Genomic DNA, 8,192 nt, shown 5'->3' with positions numbered 1-8,192 from the left:
AGGGCCATGGCCTACCTAGAAACAGAGACAGGACAGCATTAACATTGAAGTATTCGTTCCAGAAATATTTCCAGAGTGCCAGGAATTGTGCTCAGGGTTACATATTTCCCCCTCTGCCCACCCCCTCCACACACACACCCCTTATGGTGGCTCACATCTTCACCTGGTGAATTTCTATTTATCCTTCCAACCTCAGATGAGGGGTCACCTCCCCAGGGAAATCCTCCTAGCCTCTCCTCTCTCCAACCTAAGTGGATGCCTCCTCTGTGCTCTCTCTGCGCAGACCCTCATCACTGACCTTCCTACCCTAGAGTGACCTTACCTGTCTGTACACCGGTCTCCCCAAATAGACTATGAATGACTTGAGGGCTATGAGCCTAGCCCGGCACATACAGGTTGAGTGAATTAATGTATAAGCCAACCTTCAGCTCTTCTGTTGTGGGAAGCCTGGGGTTTTTCCTCATGTCAACCCTTGAAGCAAGAGTCCATAGGTCTTCCCATCTACCCCAAAGAAAATACATGCCACATAGCATCTGACTTCTGGAGATTTTGTAAAGAAGACAGAGGACACGCACACCCCACAGCAAGATCCTCCAAATACCCAACAGACATGTTTATTTCCAATCTCCTTCCTATGACACCAGTAGTCCTTGATGGTAGCCAGTATGATGCCCCCTCCCAAGATGTCCAGGTCCTCATAATCCCCAAACCTGTAATTATGTCAGGTTACACGGCAAAGGGAAATTAAAGTTGCAGATGGAATTAACGTTACTAGTCAGTTGACATTCATATGGGGGATTATCCTGGGATTATCAAGGGTGTCGTAAAAAGTGGAAGAGGATGGCAGAGGTGAGAGTCAGAGTGATGTAATGTGAGAAGAACTTGAGCCAGCTTTGAAGATGGGAAAAGGAGAACGGGAGTCATGTGCCAAGGAATGGAGGTGGCCTCTGGAAGCAGGAAAAGGCAAGGAAACGGATTTCCCCTTGGAGCCTCCAGAGAAGAATGCAGCCGGACAACACCTTGATTTTGGCCCAGTGAGACCCATTTTAGACTTCTGACCCCCAGGACCGTAAGAGTACACTTGTGGGGCTTCCCTGGTGGCACAGTGCTTAAGAATCCGCCTGCAAATGCAGGGGACACAGATTCGAGCCCTGGTCCGGGAAGATCCCACATGCCGCAGAGCAACTAAGCCCGTGCGCCACAACTACTGAGCCTGCGCTCTAGAGCCCGCGAGCCACAGCTACTGAAGCCTGCAAGCCTAGAGCCCGTGCTCTGCAACAAGAGAAGCCACCGCAAGGAGAAGCCCATGTACCACAATGAAGAATAGCCCCCACTCGCCACCACTAGAGAAAGCCTGCACGCAGCAACCAAGACCCAAAGCAGCCAAAAATTAATTAATTAATTTGTTTAAAAAAGAATACACTTGTGGGGCTTCCCTGGTGGCGCAGTGGTTGAGAGTCCACCTGCCGATGCAGGGGACACGGGTTTGTGCCCCAGTCCAGGAAGATCCCACATGCCGCAGAGCGGCTGGGCCCGTGAGCCATGGCCGCTGAGCCTGCGCGTCCGGAGCCTGTGCTCTGCAACGGGAGAGGCCACAACAGTGAGAGGCCCGTGTACCGCAAAAAAAAAAAAAAAAAAAAAAAAAAGAATACACCTGTGTTATTTTAGGCCACTAAGTTTATGGTCATTTGTTTCAGTAGCAATAGGACACTAATGCATCCTCTTGCCCTTGCCCCTTACCATGCCCAGACTCTCCTGTCTCCGGCAATTCCGCTCTGGCCCCAAACTTGCACAGCTCACCCAGCTGAACAAAAGCCCTGCAGTTTGCCCAAACCCACCCTCCTTAAAAGGCAGTTTAGCAACCATCTGTTGTTATACAAAGTATATCCCTCGACAAGCGGGCTCACATCCTCGCAACTAATCAAAATACTGCTTCCAAATAGATACGATATTCTCCCTGAGATATTCTCCCTGAGGGAAGTCTGGCGAATTGATTGTCTCTATCTTACCACAGGTGAAAATAATAATATAGCTAACATTTGGGAGCACTTGCTATAAGCCAGGCACTATTCTTAGAGCTGCATGTGTTAACTCATTTCATTCTCCCAGCAACTCACTGAAGCAGGTGCTGGTCTCAGCCCCATCTTGCAGTCCAGAGAATTGAGACACAAAGAGTTTAAGTAACTTGCCCAAGGTCACACAGCTGAGATTTTAATTCAGGCAGTCTGACTCCAGTCTGGGCTCTTAATCACTGCACATCCTGTCCCCCCATATGTGAGCAAATGAATAAATGAGGCATGTGTGCAAAGTGCACATGGATGTGCATGTGGATGTCTCTGTGTGTAGATGCTGAGAAACCAGGTCATGAAGACAGAGGTCCTGTGCTCATGTTTCTCATGGTCCAGTGGGAGACGGGAGGCCAACTCATCAGTCCAGTGCTCTGAGAGCATCTGTGCAGAGCTCTGAGAGCAAAGGGGAGAGTCCAGATAGGAGTCAGGGAAAGCTTTCTGGAGGAAATGGCATTGAGCTGAATTTTGAAGGGTGTGTAGGCAATAGTCAAGTGAAAGGTGTCAAAGGGCATTGGGTCAAAAAGACCCTGAGGCCTTAAAGAGAAATACAGAGACAGAACAGAGCCATTGAAAGACAGAGAAACACAGACTGCAGACTATAGAGGCAGAAAAAAAGAGGCAGAAAACAGCTGACTGTGTCGCATCTGGCTGTTCCCGGACCAACCTCCCTCCAGTTCTGGGACAGAAAATAGCCTGGCTGACCCGTAGTGTGCAAAGCATTTCCTGTGCAGCCCTGGGGACCCCCGAGCTGTACTTTCTCAGGGGTGGGGCTGGTGGGGGGTGGGGCAGTGAGGGCAGTGGGGGAGGGGATGAAGTCTCCAGGACGAGAGTGGCTGAAGATGGCAAGGAAGCATGTGCCTACGTCAGGGTCCATGTACGCGCACGGGGGCGCCTGTGCGGGAGGGTGCCCCGGATGTGCGTGATGCGCCTCCGTGTGTGCACATGGCTGACCCTGGGGTTCATGTGTCTCTTCATGGAAAATGAAGGCTGGGTGGACACACAGCAGGTCATGGTGGCCACCTCCCTGTCTTAGGTCCCGGGGCAAAGGGCAGCTCTAGAAGCCTTCTTGAGTACACAGGCCATCTCCTCTGGGAAGCCACCAGCATCAATGCTCCTGAAGCAGCTTCCAGTGGACTCTTTATCCTGCCTGGTCCCCAGGGACGCCACCTCTGCATGCTCCCTTCTCGGGTCACTGACCTAGTTCCAACTTTTGCTGGGGACTGAGTGATCCAGCCAGAATCTTCTCCAAGGACCTTTCCCAGAGAATATGGGGAGGATCTGGGGACAGTCAGGCCTGGGCTCCAGAGCCCAGAACCTCTAATCAGGGAAGATATCCTCCTCTCATGGAGATCCCAAACAACTCCAAGTGACTTCTCCATGCCTCCAGCCTAGCCCCTTCCCTCATCCACCTCACTGAGTCCCTGTCTCCACATTCCCCAAGGTTGTTTTTGAGACTGTCTTTAAACAAGCTCTCCCCACCCTATCTTTATGCAGTTTACTATTTTGCCCTCTACCCGTTAGGTTTTTATCATTCCAACACACGCGATATCTTTGAATCTAGAGCACGCATTTTTCCTATTTGATGGACCTGCAGAGACTGGCCAGCTGCTGGGTGGCCACAGACGGACCGCTGCAGAGTGGATTACTGCACAGGAGGGAGGCTGGGCTTTCATTTTCGGCTGGGTAGACACGCACACTGCAGGAGGGGGTCCAGGTGAAACAAGGGCTTTCCGGACACTCAAAATGTATGTTCCCTCGCTCTCCTCCTAAGCCTGAGGTCTCAGCCAGCATCACCTCAAACTCTGACACACCTAACAACCAGCCAGGATCTTTGATTCCACCACACTGGGGCCCATGGAGCTCACCCTGAAAGACCACAGGAGAACTTCAAGGCTGGAGGTATACTGGCTTCACCTGGCCGGGCCAGCCAGGCCTTCCTGGCCCTCCAAAGGCCTACAGCCCTGGCTCCCAAGCAGCTGCAAAAGTAAGAGGTGCTATCATCCTCAGCCTCCCAAAAGGAGACCAATGAACTCCTGGACTAAGGAACAGGAAGTAACATTGTGGAGCACCTATCACGTATCTCCTTTAACTGACACCAACCCTTCTAAAAGGAAATTGCTATTCTGGTAAAGAAGGAGTTTCCAGAGGAGGCTAAATCAGGATTCCGAGTCAGGTTGTGTCTGATACATTGAAAGGACAGCACCTCCTCCCCCCAGCAACCCGTCACAAGGGGAGGGCCCGACATCGGGTATATACAGGAAGCAGGCTGCTGGAGAAAGGGGCCAGAGCAGATGACCTTTCCCCGGCCCAGCTCCTGGGACTGGGACAGAACATCAGGGAGAGAGATGAGCTGCTGGCAGGGGGAATTTCCCTCCCGAAGGATCACATGAGAAGGCTCACAAGCACGCAGTTTTGGGGCCCAGAGACAAAGTATGATCTGGATTGCGTGAGAGGAATCTTCTCCCCACTTCATGGAACTCCAAGTGGCTCCAGTTCACGAAGGACTGAAGGAAACAGGATGCCACCTGGCACCCAGTCCGCTCACGGGTTTGAGGGCACGGGGACAGCCCCAAGCGGGGAATAAGGGCTTTTTCAGGGGTCCCATAGGCCTTCTGTGGCTTGCAGGCCAGGACCAGTCATGAAGTAACAGACTATGCACACATGTGAGATGTCCTGGGAACCCTCTGAGTAGGTAGAAGTCTGGGTCCTATAAATGGGGAGCTACGAGGCAGAAAAAGTGGGGCGTTAAGGCCAATGTGATTTCATTTGCAGGCACAGGTTGGTGAGGCCAGGGAAAGCCACATCTCACACAGTTTAGAGATGGGGGTCAGGCTCAAAGAGGGCAAGTCACAGTCTCCACAGCCACACTCCTTCCAGGACAGCAGCTGACCTGGGTCACCTCTAATGTCCACCTCAATGCCAAGGCCCCAGTTCTAAGGCCAGTGCATTTCTACTAAGAAATCACCATAGCAGAGAGGGCTGAGCCTACGTGGCAAACCCCTGCCCTGCCCAAGAGGCATCATCATACCCGTTTCCCCTGTAATGTCTGCCTTCTCTGAGAACTGGGTCCCCATCCACCAGCCTCTGCAGAAGCTGCTGTGTCTCACCTAACACTCACCTTTCCCCCCAGGCACTACCTGCTAGTCGAGGGCCAGTGTGTCTCTTCTCTAGGATTCTTTTGGATTCAGAAACCAAAGATCAAAGTTGTTCCTGTAATATGTCAGACTTGGGAGCTCTCAGCAGCCCTGTTGTCCTCCACATGGAAGAAAAAGGTGTGAAGTGAGAGGCTGGAGCCACCATAGAGCGAGACACAGAGGTGAGAGGCGGAGAGAGCACTGGTGACCCCCGTGGCTGCCACTGAAGCAACTCTGCGGACCTTGAAGGTCTTCTTTGCCTGAAAAGTACACGTTGGAATTTGGTCACTTGCCTAAAGCCCTGCCCAGCCCCCACATGCCCTTTCCCCTCCATCCCAGGACGGCCAGACAACAAGCAGCAGCGCCAGGGAAAGAAAAGCTGGGGGGGGGGGGCGGGCACCAGTCAGGCTGTCCCTTGGGGCTCCTCCCAACAATGGCATGGGCAGCACATTGTTTGTTCTGGGTCAAGACACCTCCCCAGATAACCCCACCCCTCAGCTGGCAGTGAGTGAGGCAGAGGCAGAAACACGGTAGGGGCAGCTGCCAGTATCTTTGGAAACCTTCTGATGCCTGGGGACCACCTCCCTGACCCCAACTTCGCGTGAGCAGGGAGGGAAAGAGGAGAGGTCAGATGGGGGACGAGAGAATAACTTGTTCTATGCTGGGAAGGGGACGCCCCTGGGCTTAGGTGGAGAAGGGGCTGGGAGACCTCTGACCAATAGAAGCAAGATGGCCCTACTAAGACCTGCAACGCGGCTGGAGCCAGCCATTTCTCTTTTCTTTCCTTCAGGGTCCCCAACTGTGAAACATGCAATGGGAGCAGAATATACTCGGAACTAGAGAACCATGATCTCTCCCAAGTTTGGGGATAACTTGGCATCACGTGTGATCCCAGACCCACTCCTAACCTTAGCACCTGCCAAGCTCCTCTGAACTCTGACTACTATGACTGTCTGTGTGCCTGGCCAAGGTGGGCAAGCATAGGGGGCCAACACCAGTGGCCTCAGGTGCCAGGCATGCTGGACTTCACTGCTGGTGCAAGCTGATGGGAAAGGACAGGAAGCTGGGACCTGGGCAGGGAGGGTGAGTTCCTCCAAAGGCAAGATTCAGCCCAACATCAATGTCTTTAGGCCAGTTTGGTATTCAGAGCAGATAGCTTTTAGAACTGGAGCTTCAGGAGATGAGTATATTCAGAGCAGGGCCCGAGTCCTGCAGCTTGGGAGCACAGAAACCCATGCCAGACTTTCTGGGGACAGAGAGGGAGAGGAGGGGGACACCAACAAGACTAGTCAGGGTATCCGGAAGCAAAGCAGGGCTTATCAATGATATCAACTGGGAAGGTGCAGCTGGGGTTAGATGGCTAAGATCCACGGGTGCCCAAAGCTAATTCCAGAGCCCAGAGCAGCCACGTGAATGAATGGCTCTGGTATCTACACCAAGGACAGGAGAGAAAGGAGGAAGAGAGTCCAGAGCAGCAGGCTTTGGGGTAAAGAGTCTCCTGGCAGTTGTGGCTCCCCCAGGCCTAAGCAGTCAAGATTCATACATGCACGGGGGCCATGGAACACTGCCAGGCCTGGAGGTGACCCAAGCCTGGAGTGCAGGGCTGACTCTGGGCAGCTTTCTCAGCCCCGTCTCAGAGGTCCCTGGCATTTGAGTGTTGGCCCAAATGTGCTATGGATTAACTCCACTGGTGGCAGAAGAGTGCCACAAAGAGCGTCCAGGACCACAGACACTCCAAGTAGCAGAGGGCCACTACTCAGCTCTCGGTTACCCACACTCCCACTCCCCATTCATTTATTTCCCTCCTTATCTGCTTATCAGATTCCAGGGTAGAGCGCATCCCCCAGCGCAGCGCTGTCCAGTGGAATACTGCGATGACGGGTATCTTCTGCCTCCTCTGCCCAGTACAGTAGCTACCAGTCACCTGTGGCTATTGGACATTTGAGATGTGGCTGGTGAGGAACCGAACTTTTTTATTTTAGTTCACTTCACTTGTTTTTTTTTTTTTTTTGGCTGCACTGCGCGGCTTATGGGATCTTAGTTCCCCGACCAGGGACTAAACCCAGGCCCTCGCAGTGAAAACGCTGAATGCTAACCACTGGACCACCGGGGAATTCCCCATTTTACTTTTAATAGTTATATGTGGCTAGCACCTACCATACTGGACAGAGCACTCCTGGCTCTTCCATACGGTGGGGCAGTCAACCCTTCTGAGGTCCAAACACTTAACCGTGTCCGTGTGCCGGGAACGATCAAAAGGGTTCTCTGTTAAGGTAGGGCTGGAGTGACAGAGATAAGAGGAGAAAGAAAAGAAACCCTGCAAAGGCAATACGATTATCTCCACCTCACAAATGAAGAGACTGAGACTCGAACAGGTCTAATAACTTGCCTAGGGTCACACAGTTAGTTAGGGCCAGAGTCAGGGTTTGAACCCGAGTGTCAGACTCCAATGTGCACGGTTTTCCACTTCATCACGTGCCTGAGGAAGAAAGTGTCCCTCCTGGCACTGACGGGTCAGGGTTGGGAGGGCAAAGCCGTGGGCTGCTGGACGGTGCTCTAACGTGCCTCTTCCTGAGCTAGGTCTCTGCCCTGTTAGCAACTTCATTATTTGGCCTGAAGTGCATTTCAAGAACTCGGACACACCCAGATCCACACATAAGGCCAAAGGCACATGGCCAAAGAAAAATTATCTGTTCTGTGCTTCCATTAGTGCAGATAATTAACAGCTGACTTGATATTCTTGGCATAAAGGAAGACAGAGCTCTGTTTTTTGGGGGCTGATATTAAAATACCTATTTATCCCCTCTGCACGCTGATTTGCTCACTCACTGGAGAACCAGACAGCAGGGTCAGAAGTGAGCTGGAAGGGAAGCAGATGAGGGTGGAGAGGGAAATAACATTTCTTAGACATCTAAGACTTGCCAGGTACCAAGCTAAGAACTTCAACAAATTATTCAACTAATGATCATACGATGAGGTAGCTATGACT

Source organism: Kogia breviceps, chromosome 1, assembly GCF_026419965.1.
Source record: "Kogia breviceps isolate mKogBre1 chromosome 1, mKogBre1 haplotype 1, whole genome shotgun sequence".
NCBI lineage: Eukaryota > Metazoa > Chordata > Mammalia > Artiodactyla > Physeteridae > Kogia > Kogia breviceps.
Note: the sequence above shows the minus strand (reverse complement) of the source record.